The sequence below is a fragment of the Oenanthe melanoleuca genome, linkage group LGE22 (assembly GCF_029582105.1).
Source record: "Oenanthe melanoleuca isolate GR-GAL-2019-014 linkage group LGE22, OMel1.0, whole genome shotgun sequence".
NCBI classification, from domain to species: domain Eukaryota; kingdom Metazoa; phylum Chordata; class Aves; order Passeriformes; family Muscicapidae; genus Oenanthe; species Oenanthe melanoleuca.
In genome coordinates, this window is record NC_079363.1 from 311,581 (window position 1) to 335,701 (window position 24,121).

The window sequence follows — 24,121 nt, forward strand, 5'->3', positions numbered from 1 at the left end:
TTTAAAGTGAATGTTGTGTTGTGATACCAATGCTGAAGAGCTGTTTTAATGTTAACATTTAACCAATGAAGAAATGGAAAGCTGTTCAATGTATTGAAAAGTAACAAATGATCAGGACTGGGACAACTGCACACTTGAAAAAGGTGGGATGGGGGAGGAATATGTTAAAATGTTTGAATATGTGTGGAGAGTTAGGGAAAAGCGTGCGGAAGAAATCGGGATGTACGGTTATGTAGGGAACCCCCTCCCCCTCAGAGATCTGCTCCGGACCTGAGCTCACAGCCGGACGTGAGCTAGAGGAAACAACCCCTACTGCCTAAGCTATAAAGACCCTTGCAACCCCTCAATAAACGCCATTTGCTGTCCACCACATTGGAGTCCTGGAGCTGATGGACCAAGTGGCCCTGGGTTAGGGCCACTGTGCTGGACTTGGACCAGGTCGCCAGGCAACAATCTGGTGCCGAAACCCGGGAAGGCCATCGGGAACTGCCGGGAATTGGGGTTCACCTGACCAAGTGCCTGTGGCCGTTCTGCTGGATTTGAACGGCGAGGAGGATGCTCCTGGACCCGCAAGGAGCATGGACGCTGTCGTGAAGGTCGTAAGTGAGATCCATGCGCAGTGGGGTATTGATTGTAAGCTTAAGGACTTTATTCTCGCAGTGCCGAGATTAATTAAGCTGGGGGCTATAGAGAGCCCGTTAGAAATTCTCCATCCGGAGGTATGGAATAAATGCACTACTGCCCTGGCTGAGGACACCATGTCCTCCAGCTCAGAGAAACCCCTTAAATCGTGGGGCAAAGTTATCCAGGCCTTGCGGGCTGCCCGGCAGGAGCAGGAAACCTGGAAAGCTGTGCGAACTTGTTTATTAGCCACGCCGCAGCAGGGGATCGGGGCGGCTACTCAAACCGCGGACCCAGCTGACCGTACGGATGCGCGGTCCCCAGAGCCCCCTCCTCACCCTCCCAGTTCGGACTCACTGCCACCGGAGGGGGGGGAACATGCGCGGACATTGTGGCAGGGCCTAACGGAGGAGGCACAGAGTGCTGCTGTAATGGAGCTTGCAGCAGCAGAAAAAAGGTCACCTCCGCCATATGAGTTTAAAAATGGCGCCGAGCCTCGTGGCAGGGCGAGGGGCGCTGACGCGGGGGGCGGACATGCAGAGGGCTCGCTGAACAGCGCAAGCGCAGACGAGCAGGGAGGAGGGACAGCCCCCGAGGCGGAGCGTGAGACCAATCACAGAGCTCATTTTAAATCAGGACCTTATAGGGCAAGAACCTCCCCCAGCAGGAGGCAGGAGAAGCACAGGGGGTGGGGATTGCCCGGCCCCCAGGGGAAGAGGCGGGGGCGGAGCCTGAGAAAAAGGCTGAGAAGCCCAGTCAGTCGACTTCCGGCTCTGACTCTGACCGGAGCTGGGACAGCCGGTCGGAGGGGTGGTCAGAAGAGGAACCTGACATCAGTTGCAGCTTTCATAAGAAGGGAGCCGCAAAATATAATACCACTAGCTATAACCCTCCGGCGTGGGTTAGGGGGACATCAGACACAAATCAAACCTCCCTTACAGACTGGCGTAAGATAAAAATAGCATGCACAGAGTGGGCTCCATCTGCCAAGTTAGTATTCCCCGTTAGAGTGGGGGGTGCAGACGGAAACCAGAGAACATATTCACCAGTAAATCCAAAAGATGTGCAGGCAATTGTTAAGGCAGTCACTGACAAAGGGCTTAATTCTGCCATGGTCTCTACACTTATTGATAGCATTTTTGGAGGCGATGATATGCTCCCCTTTGATATTAAACAAACTTGCAGATTAATCTTTGATGGGGCAGGGATGATCATTTCTAAACAAGAATGGGAGGACAATTGTGCAAAGCAGCTAGCCCTAGTAACTGGGGAAAACCATCCTTTGCATGGCTCCAGCATACAGAAGCTGATGGGCAGAGATCCAGCTATGATCACCCCACAAGCACAGGCAGAGGGCCTGCGAGCCCATGAGGTTATCACTACCACTCGTGCTGCCCAAGAAGCCATCCGTACAGCCTCTAAAACAATAGCCAGACCATCACCATGGTCCACTAAAAAGCAGAGCGAGAGTGAAAGCTTCACTCAGTTTGTAGATCGCCTCCAGGCAGCATTAGACTGCTCAGCACTGTCCTCAGAAGCAAAAGGACCTGTGCTAGCAGACTGCCTACGCCAGCAGTGCAATTCAGCCACCAGAGACATTTTAAGATCACTGCCACCTGGGTCTAATATCGCAACCATGATCAGACATGTAGCAAAGGAAGAATACCTCGCTCCCATTCAAGCAGCTGTTTGCACTGCAATAGCATGATGGCATGCTTCAAGTGTGGCCAGACAGGACACGTGGCAGTAAACTGCCCCCTGTCAGGACACCCACCAGCAGCTGCTTCACCACGCCAGGGGAAAATCAGAGGACCATGCTGGGCTTGTGGAAAGAAGGGGCATCTAGCTAAGGAATGCAGATCCAAGCCTCAGGGAAACAGGAAGGGGAGGGGCAGCCGGGCCGCACTCAGCCCTCTCCCTCCTGGAACACGAAGCGGCCCAGCTACAGCAACCCTCAATGGGGCACAGGGCTTCCACGCCCATTACCCACTCAAGAAATTACCAACTTTGGCGCCCAACCAACAACTCAGCCAAACCCACCTGCACCTCAGGAATACCAAGAACAGCACCTTGGGGATGAGGCCCCTGGGTGGCCTTGGACATGAAAGCATACGAGTGAGACCCATGTGTGGTCTTTGCAGTGAAGGTGGGTAGGCACCTGCTGATCGTGTGGGCAGAGTGTCGTCTCCGCAACAGCTCTGACGGCACGGCCATCTGCCTCCCCTTTTGTGTGGACACAGGATCAGACGTCACCGTCATCCCAGAGATACACTGGCCTCTACCATGGAAGCTAAAAGAAGCCCCCATGGTGAGCGGAGTTGGAGGGCAGTCCCGAGCCCGCAAAAGCACCCAGCCAATAGCAATAACAGATTTATTTATTCTAAGGGCCACTGTCATGTACCCATCACTGCCCATCAAACTAACTTGGAAATCAATCAATCTGGTGTATATTGAACAGTAGCCCTTGTCCAAGCCTCGAATGACTGCTCTCCTTGAGCTTGTTAGCCGTGAGCTACACAAAAATCATATAGAACCCTCCACAAGCCCATGGAACACCCCGATCTTCGTAGTACCTAAACGGTCCGGTGAAAGCTTTCGTCTCCTGCATGAACTGTGGGAAGTGAACAAGAAAATCCAGCCAATGGGCCCGGTACAAACCTTGCTGCCCATGAACCCGATGATACCGAGAGGACAACCCTGTGCAGTGCTTGACATCAAAGACTGCTTCTTTTCTATTCCCCTGCACGAGGGTGACAAGGAACGGTTCGCTTTTTCCATCATCTTTCCAAACAGCCAGCAGCCTAACCTACGCTTTCATTGGAAAATGCTGCCCCAAGGAATGATCAACTCCCCTACCATCTGCCAGATCACAGTAGACCGAGCGCTGGCACCAGTCCGGCAGAGCAATCCGACTATGACCATCATGCAGTACATGGATGACATCCTGATCGTCGCACCATCGGCAAGCCAAGTAGACCAGCTGATATCAGCCATCTCCAAGACCTTAAAGACAAATGGCTTTGAAATAGCTAGCACAAAAATAAAAACGGGACCGTGCGTAACCTTCTTAGGGGTGGGAATCACAAGCTCCTACGTAACTCCTCCCCAGATGAAAATCTGCCGAGATATCAAGACGCTCTATGGTGTGCAGCAACTGGTAGGGTCCTTACAGTGGCTCCGCAACATCATCCTGATTCCTCCCGAGGTCATGGACCCTCTGAACGACCTCTTGAAAGGAAAAAACCCATGGGAGGAGAAAACCCTGACACCAGAAGCGATAAGTTTACTCGACTTTATCGAACACCAAGTATCAGCAAGCACGCTCGCCAGATGGGACTCAAGTACGCCGGTCGATCTGTATGTCCACTTTACAAGAAAGGGGGGAGTGGGAGCCTTAGCCCAAGGACCCCCCGACAAAGCCCAACCGATACTGTGGGTGGTCTTGGGGAAACCATAGCGTGCCTTTTCCCCGGGAGTCGAATGTCTCGGCAGCTTCATCATGAAGGGCAGAAAGCTCGCCCTAAAACACCTGGGCATCGAACCTGCCAAGATTTACTTGCCTTTCCGCAAACAACTCTCTGCGCAGTCAACAACAGTATCCGAATACCTAGCTGTGGCCCTTGCAGGCTTCGGAGGAGAGATTCGCTACGCCGCAAAACCCCCTTGGACTCAGCTGCTCACCGTCGTCGACATCGATCTCCCACCAAAGATAATCGACCGACCACTGGTAGGACCGACCGTCTTCACGGACGCATCGTCGCTGACCTCCACCGCAGCGGCAGTGCGGCAGTCAGGAGAGCAATGGCAATGTGTCAAGACAACTGACCCCACGCTTTCAGTCCAGCAACTCGAAGCGGCTGCCGTAGTGCTAGCGTGTGGACTGTTCCCAGAAGAACACCTTAATATTGTGACTGACTCCATATTTGTGGCCAAGCTCTGCCTAGCCATGTCCGGACCAGGTGTATCAGTGTCCCCGGTAGCAATGATGCTAGAAGAAGCGCTCTATTCACGGAAAGGCACCATATCAGTCATCCACGTCAACAGCCACAACCCGACCAAAGGGTTCTACCAAATCGGCAATGACAAGGCTGACGCAGCCGCAAAAGGCGTATGGACGCTGAGAGAAGCTCGTCAGTTGCATGAATCCCTTCACATCGGAGAAAAAGCACTCGCGGAGAAGTGCGGGATTTCGGTTGCAGATGCAAAGCACGTAGTTGCCACGTGCCCTCACTGTCAAAAATCACCGCTGTGGTCCAGCGGCGTCAACCCCAGAGGCCTCAAAGCCTCGAAAATATGGCAAACAGACTTTACGCAATGCCAGCTATTAAAACCCCGAGTGTGGCTCGCAGTTACCGTGGACACATACAGCGGTATGATCGTGGCCACACAGCATTCCAAGACAGATTCCAAAGCCACCATCCAACATTGGCTGACAGCCATAGCATGGCTTGGAATCCCAAAACAGATCAAGACAGACAATGGCACAAATTTCACCTCGAAGACAGTCCAAGCATTCGTCTCGAAATAGAACATCACCTTGGTACATGGCATCCCGTACAACAGCACCGGAGAAGCCATCGTCGAAAGGGCAAATCAGACTCTAAAAACTAAACTGGAAGTACTAGCAAAGACAGAAGGCTTCACCAATGCCATTCCCTCAAGCGACCAGGCGCGTTTACTAGCAACAGCGCTGCTAGCGTTGAATCAATTCCCTAGGGGGGATAAGACAAACAGTCCTGCCCAGAGACACTGGGCCACTCGAGCACTAGAGAAAGGCCCACGGGTTGTAATCAGAAATGAACTAGGGGAGTGGGAACAAGGTTGGAGGCTAGTACTCACGGGGCGGGGGTACGCGGCAGTTAAAAAAGATAGGGACATTAAATGGTGTCCACTCAAATCTATCAAACCAGACCTTCAGAGTGGAAATAATGAGAATTGTGAGACTTTGTTTGCAGGACTGGATCATCGGACGCCCCCGCAACCCGTACACCCCACTACCAGAAAAGAGAGAGGAACCACCGAGCAACCCGGCATCACCTGAAAAGCTCACACCGTCAAAATCAAAGCAGCAACGGTATCTCTGTGTTATCTTGTTCCTAGGGTTAGTGGGCGGAGGACAGGCAGACACAAAGCATTACCCTCACCAGCCATTCAGGTGGGTTCTACGCCATCTCTCAGGTGAGAGGGTCATCAAAGAAATGGTTACAGCTGACACTCCAGTTTTTCATTTCAGACTAAAGGACATTTTTCCCTCACATACGGGGTTCCCCAAATTTCAGGAGACAACACTGTTTCAGACTTATTAGTGCCCTGCTTCCAAGCCAGGAAAAAGTTACTGTAATTACCCAGGGTATGAATATTGTGGATATTGGGGGTGTGAAACAATTGTAACGGGCAATAGGTGGAAACCACAACAGCCTGATAAGTTCTTGCAAGTTAAGTTTGCTCCCCACGGCTGTCTTGAACCAAAATTTGATATGGATGGGCGTGTGATCTTGCCCCAAGGCAGAAAGCAGCATACCTGCACAGGCTACATAATGACAATCCTGCAACCAACCCATGATGGCTGGACCACGGGCAAAGTGTAGACAGTGTTTGTTCACGTTGCTCGCCGCATCTGGGCAAACATGAAAATTATCAGACTGCCACCTTCAATATCCCGATCAGCCAGACCCAATCTGATTCTTGCACTGAGTAGACTCAGGAAGGAGATCACAGCTAACCACAGCTCCAGTCACAAAACACAAATGCAAAAATCTACCTCCTCCCTATCCAATCTCTTAACCAAACCAACCCTCTCCAATCCATTCCTAAGTGTGTTAAATGCAACCTTTATATTATTAAATCAGTCCAATCCAAACCTCACAGAATCATGCTGGTTATGCTATGATGCACAACCCCCTTTTTACGAAGGTGTTGCCTTCGATCTCCCACTCATCTTTTCCAAGTCAGACAGTCCACGCCAATGCAGATGGGACACCCCCCGGAGAAGCATTACCCTAAGCCAAATCACAGGCCGAGGCAAATGCTTTGGCAATGCAACCCTGGCAATGCAGGTGGGCAACATCTGCTGGGAATTCGTCAAACTTAAAGGGGGGAAGTTCCAGTGGGTGATCCCAGCTGCATCGGGGATGTGGGTCTGTCAACAATTCGGGGTGAGCCCATGTGTACTCCTTGACAAATTCAATCATTCTACCGACTTCTGTGTCCAAGTCTCAATTGTCCCCAGAGTTCTATATCGCCAGGAAGAAGAAGTGTACCGCTTGCTTGAGGAACCAGGCCGGCTCCACAAGCGAGAAGTGATAACAGGCATCACCATTGCAATGCTCCTCGGCTTAGGAGCTACTGGCGCTGCCACAGGCGTCTCGGCACTCACAATACAACATCAAGGCCTGGCCCAACTGCAGATGACAGTGGACGAGGATTTGCAGAGGATTGAGAAATCCATTTCTTCCCTGGAAAAATCCCTTTCCTCACTCTCAGAAGTTGTCCTCCAAAACAGGTGAGGACTGGACCTTCTGCTCATGCAGCGAGGAGGCCTGTGTGCCGCCTTGAAAGAATGCTGCTTTTATGTGGACCACACCAGAGTCATTAGAGACTCCATGGCCGAACTGAGAGACCAACTAAACCTTAGAAAAATGGACAGAGAAGTTCAGAAGGGCTGGTTTGAATCCTGGTTCAACCGGTCCCCATGGTTCACCACCCTAATTTCTACCCTAATAGGCCCACTCACCATAATCTTACTAACACTAATCTTTGGGCATTGCATATTAAATAAATTGGTGCTATTTGTTAAAAAGCGTTTAGAAACTGTTAACATTGGGTTTGTCGACCGCCGACAAATGCTATGAAGTATACCTGTTACTAACAAATTTACAATTTTATACTAACTTTACTAACCCACGAAAATTCTGTAATGTCTACACTTTATAATTTTATATAAATTTTACTAATCATGAGAGAGGGGGGAACTGTGGAGAGTTGCGGAAAAGCATGTGGAAGAAATCGGGATGTACGGTTAGATAGGAAACCCCCTCTCCCTCAGAGATCTGCTCCGGACCTGAGCTCACAGCCAGACGTGAGCTAGAGGAAATGACCCCTACTGCCTAAGCTATAAAGACCCTTGCAACCCCTCAATAAACGCCATTTGCTGTCCACCACATTGGTGTGCTGGAGCTGATGGACTGAGTGACCCTGGGTTAGAGCCACCGTGCTGGACTTGGACCAGGTCACCAGGCAAGAAATATGTCTGTAAAATACAGCCTCCTTTTTGTCCTCATTGTCCCATCTGCATCTGCCTCTCCCTTTGCCCTGGCTAAGGTACCTGGAATGTTCAGACTTCCTGATCCACCTACAGCATGTCCCCCTTAATGTGCACCCCTACTACGATATTAATCTTACTGCTTTCACTCCCTCCTCTTCTCATTTTCTCAAGAATTTTGTTTACAATACTTTAATTACTATTGACTCAATCTCTTTTCCTGGGTCCTCTTTGGTTTTGGGATTATTCTTGAAATTGAAATTGAATGTTGGATTTGTCTTTACAAACGAGCTGTGGAGCTGCTGGTAGGTAAGACCAGTATTGAGAGATAAAAGAAACAATGGGATAGATTCCATTGATTGATGAATGGAAAAAGATAATCGCCTTTACAAACAAAATGTAGGTTTGCTGATAAGTGAAACAGGATATTGAAAGAAGAAAAAAGCAATGGGGAAAAACTATGACTTCTAGAAGAATTAAGAATTAAAAGGGAGGGTTATACATTAGAGGGGAATCACAGGTGTGAGGTGTTCTGGGAAGTCTGTACCTCTCAAGTACCTCATTGAATGGAAAACTAGATAGGGAAATATGGCCAGGAAAACAGGGTAAAAAGGAGCCTGCGTCCTCCAAAAATCGGAGAGATCACAGAGGAACGGCCCATGGCCTGTCCCTTTATTCGAATAAAGCAAAGAAGGACTCCACAGTCTCATTTTTAGGCGTAAAACTCTGGTGTTTGTGGATTAATTTTCCTGACATTCTCAGTGACCTCACTGCCTGTCCTGGCAACCTAATTCTGTAATTCCAATGATAAATGGGTGCTTTGCCCCAGCAGTGTTAATTTACATTTCTAAAGCTCCTCTCCTGGCTGCCTGGAACTGATGTTTCTTTTGCAGATCAGCCATTGCATGACTCACATGTGGTCCCCCACAATCTGCTTTTTACTTGACACCTTTAGTGTTAGAGTGTCAAGACATTATTTGATTCTTGTGAAGATGTGCAACAGAAATCATTTCGTCCACACATAGCCCGGGTGTACAGAGAAAATCATTCCATGACACGTGAATTGCACCAGATTTTTCCTAAATTTCATACAGTCTGAACCCATTGAAATACATTGGTTTGATGTTCATTCCTTCCAAGTCGTGTAGTTCTTAGTATCGAGTTTACTATTGGACCCGGATTTCTTTGCCTCTGATTCTGTCCTTCTGATGTTAATTAGGTCCGCACTCCTGGATTTCCTTCTCAGCCCTTTCCAGACCAGGTGTCTCCAGCACTGCCTGGGGCAGTGCCTGAGGTGGGTGTTCCCGGATGTTTGCTGATGGCCGTTGACGTTTGGTTAATGGTCGTTATATTTCTGTGTGTCTTTTGGGATATTCGCAGTCTGTTTGGACTCTGTCGAACGGTGTAACATTCCTTAAAAACAAGCCTTTAAAATTCCTTTTCTCAAGGCAAAGGCAAACGAAGCCCGAGTTCAGAATTAAGATTTTTATAAAAATTTAGATTTTGTATATTTTGCAACAATGGAATCCCAGGCAGCCCAGTGTGTGAATGTAATTGAGAGCCAGAGTGGAATTGTGCCGTTGTGTTCCCCAGCAGCTGTGGGAGTGCAGGCACAGAAAGCAGCGAAGCTGCAGCTGTGGCAGCAAGGATTGGCCCCAGTGGCTGGAGGTGCCAAAGAAGGGTGCCCAGGCAGAGGATTTGAGCAGAGGATGTGTGGGCAGGCCCAGGGGCTTCCCCTGCTGTGGAGCCCTGGCTGCTGCTGCATTGCCTTCAGTGAAGGCTCAGTGGGGCCTCCCATGCTGGTGCTGCAGCCGGGAAGTGCAAATCTGCGGGGCTTGAGAGCCCCTGAGCCCAGGGTGAGGGGTCCCCCCGTGCTGAGCTGTGCTGGGGCTGTTTCTGTGCTCAGGGACACTTGGGATGGGCCACAGCACATGGCCACCAGTGGTGCTTCTCTGCAGTCCTGGTCTAATTCCCTTTCCTTAATCCGAGCATGTCTTCCAACTCATTTCCCTTCTTCTGCCCTTGCAGACGTATATCCAGAAACACATTTTTTCCCATCTGGCCAGGGAATGTCTCCTCAATCTCTCCTGTCCTGGCTCTGGAGCTCTGTTACTTAAATGCAGCCATGGGTTTGTTCCCAGCCCCTGTGCAGGCTGTTCAAAAAGGAGGCTGGTTAAAACCTTTCCCTGTCCTCAATTCGAAATCCTCCTGTGCCACTGAACAAGTTTCATTCTGTAATCACCGAGCACTGCTCATCCATGTAGAGGCTCTTTTGGCTATCAAAGCTTTAACTTGGTGCCAGGCTTGAACATCAGGAGATCCTCCTGCCATCAGTTTTTGGGCCTCAGGTCCCATTAAAGGTGTGGCTGCACAATTCTGCAGACAATGAAGCCACTCTGGCCACTGGGTTAAACATTTTAGTACAAGAATTCCTTTGGCATGGCCCTGTGTAACATCCACTTTGTAAAAAGTGAGGTTGACTTTCCTGGTAAATATTTAAAATTTTAATAAAAGACAATAGGAGACAAACAGTAAACAGTTGTAACACCAGGGTGCTTTGCCTTCAGCCAAGAACACACCCTAATTCAGAAAGCACTTCCTTAAATGCATCAGTCTGTTGCATATTTTTAAGTCTTCAAAATCATTTCCCCCCAACCTGTAAATCAGCATTTTTTCGTTCTCTGGGGTCCTGGTGTCCCATAATCCAATAATGTGAAGAATTTCCTGATTATATTTTCTTTTCTACCATTCTCTGAGTTAGTTACATGGACAAAAGATTTTTACATCAACAAGATATAGTCCTAGAAAAATATAGTCATCACCCCACTATTTTAGGTTTTGTTAATAGCAAAACTAAAATAAACTATATTCATATAGCAAAGTTTTCCAACATTATACATAGAGCATTCATTTTAATATTTTCCAAAAGCAATAATATAATATGTAGTATAACACAATGCAATTCAAATTTCTATTCTGAGTCATAGCTAGGGCACCAATTATTTTGGTTTTATTTAACTTTTCTGAAGTTTTGCTGTTTGTCATCTCTGTACCTCAACCTTGAGGCTATCTGGGTTTAAAAAGTCATAAAATATTCTGGCTAGAACAGAGAATCCTCAATCCAGGTCCTGTAATTCCCTGTTAATCCTCACAATTGTCCCAGCTCCAGTTTAGTGCTCTGTAAGGTTACTTCTGGGATTCCCTGGTCCTTCTCTGTGTCAATACACCCCAAAATCCAGTTAAAATATGTCCCAAATATTTAACTCCTTTCTGCAGCATATGTGCTTTATTCCCAAATACTCGAAGATGCTTTTTAGCCTGAACATTCAGCCATTTCTCAGAAGCTTCTTCTAACACTTCTTGACCAGCCAATTTGAGCAAGTCATCCACATCCTGCTCTAACCCAATCCCTGGGGATGGGGTAAATTCTTGTGATATTTTCTGCAAGGCTTGCCCCAATAAGGCTGGTGCTTCCATGCATCCCTGCAGAAGGACTGTCCATGTCTTTACCATTTCCCCTTCTACCTCTTGTTCCCACTCAAAGGCAAAATACAGCTTACCATCCTGTGTGAGAGGGCATCCCCAGAAAGCATTTTTGACATCAAGTACTGAATAGTGGCAGTGTGAGGAGGGAATCTGGTTCAGGGTGGTGTAAGGATCTGAGACTGTGGGGTGCCTGGGTTTAATAATCTTATTTATTATTCTTAGGTACTGCACCATTGTGTCGATTCCATCTGACTTGTTGGCTGGCAGGATACGAGAATTATAGGGAGAGATCCCTGGCTCCAAAAGCCCTGCCTTTATCAGGGACTCAATCTCAGGCTGTGAGCCCTTCCTTCCCTCCCTTGGAATAGGGTATTGCTTTTAGACACCTCTTGTCCTGTTTGCTTCAAAGTACTTTGGAGAGGCTCCATATCTAATTTCTGCTATTTTCCTGGAGCTGCCCACACTTCTGGGTTCACTTCAGCTTAGGCCTTGTGTGGAGAGTTAGGGTTGCCAGAGTTCTGCCAGACAGATTATTACCTTTATTACCTTTACAATATTAATTTGCATTCCTAAATTAGCCATCAAATCTCTTTTCAGTAAATTACAATCAGAATTAGGAGCAAATAAAAGCTCCAGCATTTCAAACACATCCCCGACATCTTCCAACAGTGGTGGAATAAAACACACCAGCTCCTCTTTCCCACTTATCCCCTGAATGCTGTTGTCTAAATCCCTTCTAGACTTCCCTTATTGCCCCCCTGGGTGTCCGTGTCCTTGGTTACCTCTGGGAGAATGTGCAAACTCCCTCAACATGCTCCCAAGGGACCCTTCAGAGACATTTTGGGATCTTCATCCCTTTTACAGGGACCCCTTCCTGGCTTTCCCTTTCTCCCCTCCAAGGGTGCCCTGCCATGTTTAGTCCCCAAAGATCCCACTGTGCTCACTGATGAGATTTTCAGTGCTCTCTTGCTGCCAACTCTTCACAGCCCCCCTGATCTGTCACTCGTCTGTCTCCTGGTCACTCTCGGGTACCCAATCCATGCCCGGTGCCGCTGCCACCCGAGGGAGCCGATCACCCAAACTGGGTGAGGCACCTTCAGCTCCACTCGCTGCCCCCACCCCGGATGGGGGAAGGAATTCCGGCCGAACCCAGGGGTGTGTGGAAGACTTTACCAGAGGTTGCTTTCCACAAAGAAGAGAGAGGAGTCCTGTGAAAGTAATTTCATTCAAGGAGGAAGGGGGAGAGGCCCCCCCCTCATGCAGCAGGCGACAGAGGAAGGGAATCCACGATTTTCGTATGGGTGAATCTTGGTGTTTTTGAGTTTTATTGGGCTAAATGTTGTTGCTTGTTTTTTTGTGGGGGCTGGATCTTTTTGTTTTTGAGGAGATTCTGCCTAAATCTTGCTGTTTGTGGGGGTTTTTTTCTGTGTCTTGATGTTTGGAGGATGTTTGGGCTGAACCTTGGTGTTTTGGAGGTTCTTATAGATACTACATGCCCAATGATTTCCTAAGATGAACTTGGGCAAGGAAGAACTCTCAACCCAAGGGGTTCTCCCTTTCTTTTTTCCCTATACCAGGATTTTTCATTCCCAAGGCATGGGCGAGTCGAGGAGGAGGACAAGTACTGGAGACTCGTCACAACGAGAGGCTGCAAACCCAGCAGGAGGAACATGCTCCACCTGGCAGCTGAAGGTGACCCCGCACTTGGGGAGGGTTTCCAGCAGCACCAGGAGCTGTTGCATCCAGTCCCCATTGGGGACCAGGTCAGTGGCCATCACGTGCCCTGAGAGCTCCTGCTGGCCCTGGAACCACCTCAGCTGGATATTGGCAGGGTAGAAATCCAGCACAGAGCAGAGCAGGCAGCCAGGGCTGGGCTTGGAGCTCGAGAGCCACAGTGAGATGGACAAACTGGGGGATCACTGGGAGGGAGTGGAGACACCATGGGATCAGCTGCGGGGAACTGGGAGAGATGGGAGAGGGCTGGTGTGGCACTGATAGGGACTGGAAATTTGGAGAGAGTGAGGGAATACTGAGAGAGAGTAGAATGGGTTGGGGCACTGGGAGAGAGGGTGAAGGTCTGGGACTGGATGGGGAATGGAATGGCTGTGGACTGAGAGGAATTGTGGGGACTCTGGTGCCACAGTCTGGGAGGGACTGTGAGGACATTGGTAGAGAGTGGGAGAGCCACCGGAGTCACTTGGGGTGAGGGGCAGGAGGCCACAGGGATGGGTATCTTAGTTTGAGAAAGGATTTTAAAAAGGGCACTCTGGAGTGAGTGTTGTCTCCTCTGCACAGTTCCCATAATCCCTTTCCACCAATAGGAAATTAATATTAATAGATGAAAGTGAAAAAGAACTCCCAGCATTTTATTAAAAAACAGTAAGCCCACAAGGCAAGAAAAAAAAAAAAAGGAAATAACATCTAGATATTAAATTGTCAGACCTTACCCCCCACACACCTGGGACAGACGACACAAAATCCCAGAGAAAAGTGAAATCCCCGCTCAAGACACACGGTACAGGTGGCACCGGTTTCTCCCCCAGGTTTAAAAGCCAGGCAGGGGCGATCCTGAAGGAGATGAAAGCGCGGGGCTTGCCCGGCCCTGAACTCCTCCCCAGCTGGGCTCTGCGGGCATGGTCCCGGCAGCCAAAGCAGCGGGGCTGAAGCCTCGGGCTGTTTTCTCTCCTGGCTCAGCCCGGGTCACAGCGGCTTTGGGGGGCAGCAGCACCGCTCTGCTCCTGCCGGCACGGAGCCCCCGAGCTCCAACAGAGCAGCTGCTCAGTTCGCCTCTAGACACGCCAAGGCTCAGCATTGCAGCCTCGCTGAGCTAAGGGAACAAAAAAAAAAATCTTTCCTTTGCCTAGGCAAAAACTGATTTTCAGCCACTGTTGAGGTTAGTTCAGCATGAATCGAAAATCTCATCTTAAGGTCGAGGGAAAACCCTTTGAAGTCACGGGGAGCAAAAGGCTCACTCCCAAGATCCCCCTGTTCAGTTATGGAGATTGTTACTAGAAAGGTCTCGGTTCTCTTTATTACTATTGGTTACTTTTCGCTGCATAAATTTTAATATTGTTAATTGCTCTTTCCCATTAGATCTCTCCCTCAGACCCTGCCTTAATCCCTCCCTGCACCCAAGTGTATAAATATCCCTGCTCTTCCCTGGACCCTGCTTTCTTCAGGTGCATTCCTAGTACAGTGTACGCCTTCCTGCTTTTTTCATTTCACCTCATTAAAGTTCTTTTTCTTAACAATCAGTTCAAAAATGTCTATCTCCATAAAAGTCGCCAGAGCTCTTTCCTGCGGAATCCACTGGTCAGACTGTTTTCGATCTGAACAAAACCCCACGGTGCACAGAGAGAGCCGTGGAAAACCCGAGCAGCGAGGCTTCAAAACGCCCGAGCAGCGAACAAGGAGCCTCTCCCTGCCTGGCCCCACACAAATCCTGTCCTGGGCTCCAGGGGTTTAGATAAAAAAAACATTCCTTGGGCACAAAGCAGAGGATCATGGAATGTGCCATCACAGTAATTGACACCAAGATAATCGCATATACAATAATCACACGTATCTATCTATCTATCTATCTATCTATCTATCTATCTATCTATCTATCTATCTCTAACATCAGGTACTGAACTCTGGATCCAGCAATGTGCATGTAGGACAGGAGTGGAGAGGCTGAACGGACACCAGGGGAGATGTGGAATGTACGGACAGAGCAAACACTCCAAGAGCTTTAACATGATTCCCAGCTTTTTCGTGTTTCAAGGGCTTTGACTGCTGGATTTGAATGAACTGAGATCTCACTGTGAAAAGCACAGCAGTGTGGAACCAGGCACTGCTGCTGGAGTCAAAGTCTGGACTTGTCACATCTCAGATTCAAAAATATATCGAATAAAAAACTTCATGACCCACAACCTTTCTCAGCCCATCCTACCTCACATTAGAAAACACAACAGATCTCTTTCAAAAGGGTAAAAACTAAAGTAAAATGAACATTGAAAATGTTCCTTGATAAAAAGTCACGTTGAGAAAATACAAAATAATGAAGTGTGTTTAGTAAAACCAGCTGTAATTTTCCAGGTAAATGGCTCAGTGTCAGCTCAGAGCCGGGCTCTGTCTCCCAGGTGCCCAAGTCCCCGGGCCAGCTCTGAGCAGCCTCTCCCGGCTTTCCAGCCCAGCTTTCCCCGGCTGTGCCCCGGGCAGGCACTCGGTGTTTCCGTGGTGCCCCTGCCCCGCTCAGCTCCCTGTGCCCTGCAAAGGCGCCCAGGCTGCTCTCGGTGCCCCTGGGTGTCACTGAGCGAGGCAGTGACGAGCCCCGGGGCCCAGGCAGAGCCCTGAGGGACACCCCTCGTCCCCGGCCTCCCGTGGGACACGGAGCCACTGCCCACAAGGCCCTGGTATGTCCGGCCGGCCAATTCCTCCTGCCCCGGCCAGCCCGGGCTGCAGCCCCAGGGCTCTGCAGGGCGGGGCTGGGGCTGTCGCCTGGCACCGTGGCCAAAGCCTCCCGGGGCTCTGGGCACAGCAGCGGCTACAAGGCCACGAGTCCGGGGCTGCTCCGTGCTGCTTCCAGGCTGTCCCTCTGCTGTTGGGTGCTGGGTGTGGCCCTTTGTGACACGGGTGTGTGTCACGGCCCTCCGTGATGTGGGACATTGTGGTGCTGTCATGAATGAGAATGTTTGAGATCACTTAAAAATTGCTGGCAAGGGCATGAATAAAAGCCAGTTTTAATATTAAGGAACAAAGCACAACAGGTTCCTTGGCAAGATTCACTCTACTGCCTACAGGACAGCTCAGGCACAACAAGGGAAAAGAAGCAACAACAAAACAAACAAAATCCAGGCAACCAAAACAGAAATGAACTGAGAACTCTCTAGGGGAGTTTGGTGATTGTGTGCTGTGTTTAGGTGCATGGGACAAAAGACAGTTCTAGCAGGGTTTAGAAGGAACATGGCCTAAAAACGTAACAACACTGAGCATCACTTAAACGTCTATTTTAATTTGTAACTTAACTTATACCTTAGGCCTAGAAGTTCAATAGAGGAATAACACTTAACAGCATTTAACCTATCTTATAAAATCCAAGTTCTACTCAGGAACTTAAGAGAAAAACAACTCCTAATTTATGAATTACATTTAACAGCTTAGGAAAAGAACAACAATTAGCAGCATTTTAAGTAAGTTCAGAACTATAACTGAACCTTGATTACAAGAGTAACTTAGATATCCAAAGTACTTCCACATCTAGGAAAGCAATATTTCTCCCAGATATGCTATAGTATATATAGAGAGGCACGCACACACATACAGGAACAGTCAGTGCAAGCAAGTTATCTGTGAAAAATTCCCCTCAGAGCTCAGTGAAATCCTCACTTCAGATGTTTTTGCATCTCCTGCTGGCCAAAGGATCAGGCCTTGAGGAGTGAGGGGATCAGCCCAGGACACGTCGTGTTTCCATGATCCTCCAAGCACAGCAAAGCCGAGGGTTTGCTGGCTCCGAGAGGCCCCCTCTGAGGGACATTGCTGCTCACAGCAAACGGTGGCCCAGGGGAGCTCAAATGTCTTCTTTGGGATTTCTGTTGATGGGGTCACAAGACAGAGGGCTCCAGTCATAATGATGTCTCATCCCAGCCACAGTTTGGGTCGGCACTTGCTGTATAAGTGGGGGAATGCATCACCACACTGGGATCTCAAGGGTGCCCATGGCCTGGGTGATGCTGGCCTAATGCCAGGCACCCACCAAAGCCACGCTGACCCTGTGCCTCTCCAGCTGAAGCACGGGAGAGAAAATTTAACCAAGAGATCCTGGGTTGTGATAAGACCAGGGAAATATTCTCACCAAAGAGCAAAACAGGAACAACAGACCTAGCCTGGGCACAGGGAGGGAATTTATTACCAACCAAATCACAGTATGATAAGTAGGATAAGTAGGATAAGTAGGATCACCAGGACCACAGATCACCAGGGCCCAACGGGGGCCACTGGGGATCATCCAAAACTGATCCTCCCATGGGGGATGGAGCTGGAGCAGAGCATGAAGCTCTTCCCATACTCGGGGCACTCACAGAGCTTCCCATAGTGGTGGCTCAATTGGTGTCAGGTAATGGCTGAGCTGTGTGAGAAGCTCTTCCCACACTCAGGACACTTGTAGGGCCTCTCCGTGGTGTGGATGCGCTGGTGTCTGATGAGATGGGAGTTTTGCTTGAAGCCCTTCCCACAGTTGGAGCACCAGAAGGGCCTCTCCTCTTTGTGAATCTGCTCACCTTTGAGGCAATCGGTGCTGGTCTTCCCAAACCTCTTCCCAAACTCAGGATGCCTTCTCAGGCAGGACATCCACGCAAAACTCTTCCCAAATTCCAAGCAGATGTAGGGTCATTCCCCTGTGTGGATCACCTGGTGCAGCATCAGATGAGATATTGTGCAGAAACTCTTCCCACATTTCCCACACTCATAGGGCCATTCCCCTGTTTGGATCCTCTGGTGCTGGATCAGGTTGGAGCTCTGGCAGAAGCTCTTCCCACATTCCTCAAACTCATAGGGCCGTTCCCCAGTGTGGATCCTCTGGTGGTGGATCTGGCTAGAGCGGTCTCTGAATCCCTTCCCCCATTCCCCACACTCATAGGGCTTCTTCCCAGTGTGGATCCTCTGGTGCCAGATGAGCTTGGAGCTGTAGTTGAAACGGTTCCCACATTCCAAGCACTTGTGGGGCTTCTCCCCTCCATGAGGCTTCTCCACCAGCTCTGAGCTCTACCTGGATCTCTGATCACCTTCCTGGAACAGGAAGGGTCTTTCCATGTTGCAGCTCTCACAGCTGGATTTGCAGTCCCTCCTCATGAGGGAACTCTGGGGCTTTTCCTCCTTCGCCATGCACCCACACCTTGGGAATGGAAACTCCTGGTATAGGGAAAAAACAACAGGAGATGGCCTTCGGCTGGGGGGTTTTGTTTGCCCAAGTGAAACTCAGGAAGACATTGGGCATCTTGTATCATTAAGAACCACCAATACACCAAGATTCAGCCCAAACATCTTCCAAACATCAATACACAGAAAAAAAAAAACCCACAAACTGCAAGATTTAGCCAGGATCCCCTCCAAAACATAAAGATTGATTCCCCGCAAAAAACCAAAGAAACAACTTTTAGTCCAATAAAGCTCAGAAACACCAAGATTTACCCCTGTGAAAATCGTAGATCCCCCTCCCCTGTAACCTGCTGCATGTGGGGGGGACAAGGCTCCGCGGGCTGGGGGAGAGGCTGCAGATACAGAGAGGGGTGGAACCTTGTGCTGCTTCCTGTTTCTGCTCCTCCTCTTCTTGTGTCCCTGCTCTTCCCACATTTCTCTTCCTCCTACTATTCCTACTCCTCCTGCACAATCCTACCTTCTTCTCCCAGGCGCATCATTTGATCATTTTTTCAACCCTGCTTCTCCTTCCCTTCTCCTGCTGCCCCCAGGCCCTGCACCCACTGCCGGCTCCCTCTTCCCCCCAAACCCACAGCATCCCAGCACAGGGGCAGGGATGGAGCTGGGGCAGCTCGGGCTGGGGCAGCGCTGGGCTCTCGGCCGCTCCCGCCCGCACTCGGTCCCCACTGCAGCCGCTCCCGCCACGACAGCGCTGGGGGGCCCGGCTTTGGCGCTGCCACCCTCCAATCTCCCCAAATTCCCCTCACGGGGGGTGCTGGGGCTAGGGGGGAGGGCACAGGTGAGGTGCAGGTGAGGAACGCTGGGAGCTGTGGCTCCCAGCACAACAGATGATGATCCCAAAATACGTCCTAAGAGTCCCTTGGGAGTGTGCTGAGGGAGTTTGCACATTCTCCCAGAGGTGATCAAGGACATGGACAACCAGGGGGACAATAAGGGAAGTCCAGAAGGGATTTAGACAACAAGAGATGGATGCTGTTGCTGTGCTGGGAAGGGAACGGGTGGCGGGGAGTGTGCACGAATATGGCTCAGGAAAAAAGCAGCAGCAGAAATCTATGTGGTAAGAAAAGGGATGATGGAAAAGAAGAGGAAGAGAAAAAGAATGAAAATGGAATGTTTTTCAGCAGGCTCTTCTCCTCAGAAGTTGCCAGCTGCTCCAGATCCTTTGTATCCCTGGTTGCCAGGACAGGCAGACAAGGAGGTCAGGATTTCAGGGGGTTTCTCTGTGCTGGGGAGCAGCAGGAGCGGGCGCAGAGGGGCGGCACCGGGAGTACGGGCTGGGGGCCTGTGGGGAGCTGCGGGGCCGGGCCGGGGCTGTGGGGCAGCCGGGGCTCAGCGCCGGGCGCTGCCTGAGCCCAGCACCCCCCGGGCAGGGCCGGCAGTGGCCCCCGGCCCCCAGGAGGCTGCGGGACGCCCCGGCCGCTGCCCGGCCCCGTGGAGCTGCCGGCCCTGCCCGCCGGGGGGGCCGCGTTTGGACACTGCGGCAGGACAGGGACCGGCTCTGGGATACGGGCTGGGGAGGGCAGGGGAGCACAAGGACCAGGAGCAAGGAACAGCTGGGAAATGTGGATTGGACATGGAAGAATCATCTTGTAAGCATTTTGTGTGGTCACTGGAGAAATGAAACTTCATTCTTCTTCTGGAAGTTCACGAATTTAGCAGGAGTTTGGCTGAGCAGCAGTCTCTGTAGTAAGTTAATAGCATTTTCTGAACCTCATGGGTTCTGCTGTCTCTTCCTTATGTACACGTCCTATCTCCAAGCAGATTCCCAGCATCTGCACTAAAATGGAGTTGGGACAATTCTAAGGATTAATAGGGAATTGCAGGATCTGGACTGAGGATTCCCTGCTCTAACGAGACCATTGTATGACTTTTTAACCCCAAATAGCCTCAGTATTGTGGCATGGAAACGCGAAACAGAAAAACTCCAGAAAATGAAATAAAACCAAAAAGATTAGTGCCCCAGCCATGGCTCTTCCAGACTCAGAAATTAGAATTGTATGTGTGTTTGAGTACATATTATATTATTGGCTTTTAGCAAATATTGCAATGAATGCTACACATATAATGTCGAAAAATTTTGCTGTATGAATATAGTTTCTTTTTGTTTCGCTATAAACAAAACTTAAAAATAGTACGGTGATAAATATATTTTTCTTGGAGTATACCATGATAACATAAAAAGCTTTTGTTCATGTAACTAACTCAGAGAATGGTAGAAAAGAAAATAATCAGGAAATTCTTCACATTCTAGGACTATGAGACTCCAGACCCTCAGAAAAGGAAAAAATGTTGATTTACAGGTTGGGGGGGAATGATTTTGAATAATGCATGAAGACTTAAAAATATGCAACAGATGGATGCATTTAAGGAAGTGTTTTCTGAGTTAAGGTGTGCTCTTAGCTGAAGAACAAGCACCCTGCTGTTACAACCTTTTGCTTTATTGTTTGACTCTTATTGTCTTTTATTAAACCTTTAAATATGTACCAGGAAATGGAACCTCATTTTTTAAAATGTGGATGTTACACAGGGCCATGCCAAAGGAATTCATGTACTAAAATGTTTAACCCAGTGGCCAAAGTGGCCTCACTGTCTGCAGAATTGTGCAGACACAGATTTAATGGGACCTAAGGACCAAAAACTGATGGCAGAAGGATCTCCTGTTGTTCAAGTCTGGCACCAAGATAAAGCTTTGATAGCCAAAAGAGCCTCTACATGGATGATCAGTGCTTGGTGATTACAGAATGAAACTTGTTCAGTGGCACAGGAGGATTTAGATTTGAGGACAGGGGAAGGGTTTAACCCAGCCTCCTGTTTGAACAGCCTGCACAGGGGCTGGGAACAAACCCATGGCTGCATTCAAGTGACAGAGCTCCAGAGCCAGGACAGGAGAGATTGAGGAGACATTCCCTGGCCTGAGGGACAAAATGTGTTCATGGATACGTCTGCAAGGGCAGGAGGAGGGAAAAGGGTTCCAAGACACGCACTGATTCAGGAAAGGAATTTAGACCAAGACTTACACTCTTCCTGAGGACTGCAGAGAAGCACCACTGGTGGCCATGTGCCGTGGCCCATCCCAAGTGTCCCTGAGCACAGAAACAGCCCCAGCACAGCTCAGCACGGGGGGACCCCTCACCCTGGGCTCAGGGGCTCTCAAGCCCTGCAGATTTGCACTTCCCGGCTGCAGCACCAGCATGGGAGGCCCCCACTGAGCCTGCACTGAAGGCAACGCAGCAGCAGCCAGGGCTCCACAGCGGGGGAAGCCCCTGGGCCTGCCCACACATCCTCTGCTCAAATCCTCTGCCTGGGCACCCTCCTTTGGAATCTCCAACCACTGGGGCCAATCCTTGCTGCCACTGCTGCAGCTTTGCTGATTTCTGTGCCTGCACTCCCACAGCTGCTGGGGAACACAATGGCACAATTCCACTCTGGCTCTCAATCACACTCACACACTGGGCTGCCTGGAATTTGATTATTGGAAAATATACCCAGTTTAATTGTTTTAAAAATTTATTTTTCTACTCAGGCTTTGGTTTGTCTTTGCCTTGGGAAAAGAAATTTTAAAGGGTTTTTTTATGGGATATTATACCACTCAACAGAGATGAGTTTAACAGACTGGGAATGGCCCAAAAGATTCCCATAAAGATAACGACCATCAGCACAACATCACTGACTATAAGCAAACATCAAGCAACACCCATCCCCGACACCATTCCTGGGAACAATTGGACACACCTGGTCTGGAAAAGGCTGAGAAGGAAATCCAGGAGTGGGACCTAATTAACATCAGAGGAGGAGAAATCCGGGTCCGATAGGAAAGCAAATATTAGGAACTACACTACTTGGAAGTAATGAACAATAAAGTAAGGGATTTCAATGGGTTCAGACATTTTAAGGTTGAGGAAAAATCTAGTAAAACCCACATGCCATTGAATGATTGTCTATGCACACAGGGGCGATGTGTGGATGAAATTATTTCTGTCAAACATCTTGGCCAGAATGAAATAATGCCTTGACTCTCTAACACTAAAAATATAAACTTAAAAGCAGATTGTGAAGGGCCAGGTGTGAGTCATCCAGGGAAGCATTGCTTCCAGGCAGTCAGGAGAGAAACTATACAAATGCAAACTAACACTGCTGAGGCAAAGTACCCATTTATCATTTGAATTACAGGATTAGATTACAGGATGTCCTCGAAATAATAACCAACCAAATCCAGCTCCTGACCTTTCTGCCAACCCAACCACACCAAGCAAGAAGGCGGGAATTGTGGAAAATTAAATGACTCTAGGTGCAGAATGCAAATAGATGATAACTAAGAAGTGGTAAAACAGATAAAAAAGGAAGTAAGAAAGTAGATCATAATCCAGTCCAAATGTAGAAACGATGGGAATGGTGGTTCCCAGGCAGACCACGGGTTAAACGAATGCTGTTCCTCCTCTGATGTGCTGCAGCAACTCTCACCTTTTTCCCATGCACAACACCTTGCTGAGTGCAGCTCATTCTGCAGCTGAGCAAAGGGATGCAGGTGGCAGCCAGGCCTCCTAATCCAGAAATGGCTACAAAAGGACAGGAATGAGGGCACTGAGAATAATCCCAAAATCAAAGAGGAATCAGGAAGAACAGGGTCAACACGTGAATCTGCTTGGAGATAGGGCGAGGGATTTGTACATGAGAAAGCAATGAGATAAATCTTTAGTTTCAGAAAATGTTACTAGTTGACACAGACTGCTGCCAAGCCAAGATCCTGTTCAGGTCCTGAACATCGAAAAGGAGAAATACTTAACAGAGCTGTGAAAATCGGATGCTGTACTAAAGGAGGGGTGCATATTAAAGAGGGCATGCCGCAGGCAGATTGGGAAGTCTGAACCTTCCAAGTAGTTTTCCTTTTTTTTCGGGAAAGGGAGAGGGAGATGCATCCAGGAAAATGAGGATAAAAACGACGCTGCGTTTTAGAGACCCCATGGCAAATGCCCATAGATTCTGCCTTTGTTCACCAATAAAGTCACTTTTACAGGACTCCTCTGTCTCCTTTGGGCATACAAAACTCTGGCAACGTGAATTTTCCCGCACAGCCCCGGGGCTTCTCTCAAACATCCCTTGCCCGGCTCCGGCTCCTGACGGGGCTCCACGTGGCTCCCGGCTCCATCCCGGACTGACCACCAGCTCCCACCGCCCTCAGCTCCTGCTCACCCCGAGCTCCTGGCGGTTCAGGGCAGCAGCGGTTCCTTGGCCCGATGCCCGGGCCGAGCCCAGCGCAGGAGCCGCAACTCAGGCGAGGTTTCCGAGAAATGGCGGAGCTCGGGGAAAGGGAGGGGAGTCCGTGCCGTGTGCAGGACCCGCCCCTCGCTGCCATTGGCTGATTCTGCCGTCACTCCTCGTTCTCCCGCGCTGATTGGGCAGAGCGGGGACAAGCCCGGCCCCGGTACCGCCATTTCCGGAACGCCTGTACGTGCCCAGGAGCGGCAGCGGCCGGAGGCCGGTGAGTCGATGCTCCGGTAGCGGCTCCTGAGGAGGTCCCAGAGAGAACGAGACCGCGGGCAGCCGCTTCCGCAGCGCCCTCAGCCCAGGGGGAACACGGGCCGGGCACGGTACAACGACCCCGCCAGAGCCCCCCTCTGCCCCCAGCGAGCCCCGAGCCCCAGCAGAATCGAACGCGGCTCCCACCTGCGCTGAGGCTCCTCCGGCCTCCGGCCGCTGCCGCCGCCGCCTCACCGGCCTCCGGCCGCTGCCGCCGCTCCTGGGCCCACACAGCAGCTCCAAAAATGGCGCCTTTGGCCCTGGGGCCGGGCTTGTCCCTGCTCTGCCCAATCAGCATGCTAGAACGAGGAGTGACGG

General features: G+C 49.9%; 1 protein-coding gene and 1 pseudogene across 1 annotated transcript in view; both read right to left on the reverse strand.

Moving 5' to 3' along the window:
* LOC130265847 (zinc finger protein 208-like) overlaps positions 1-23,296 on the reverse strand; it is a 282,407-nt gene extending 259,111 nt beyond the window's left edge. The window contains exon 1 of the mRNA XM_056515161.1: positions 22,748-23,296. The gene's annotated coding sequence lies outside the window, so the exon portion shown is untranslated. The remainder of the gene's footprint in view (positions 1-22,747) is intronic.
* On the reverse strand, positions 17,377-24,101 carry LOC130265825 (zinc finger protein 239-like; annotated as a pseudogene).
* Positions 24,102-24,121: the final 20 nt, after the last annotated feature.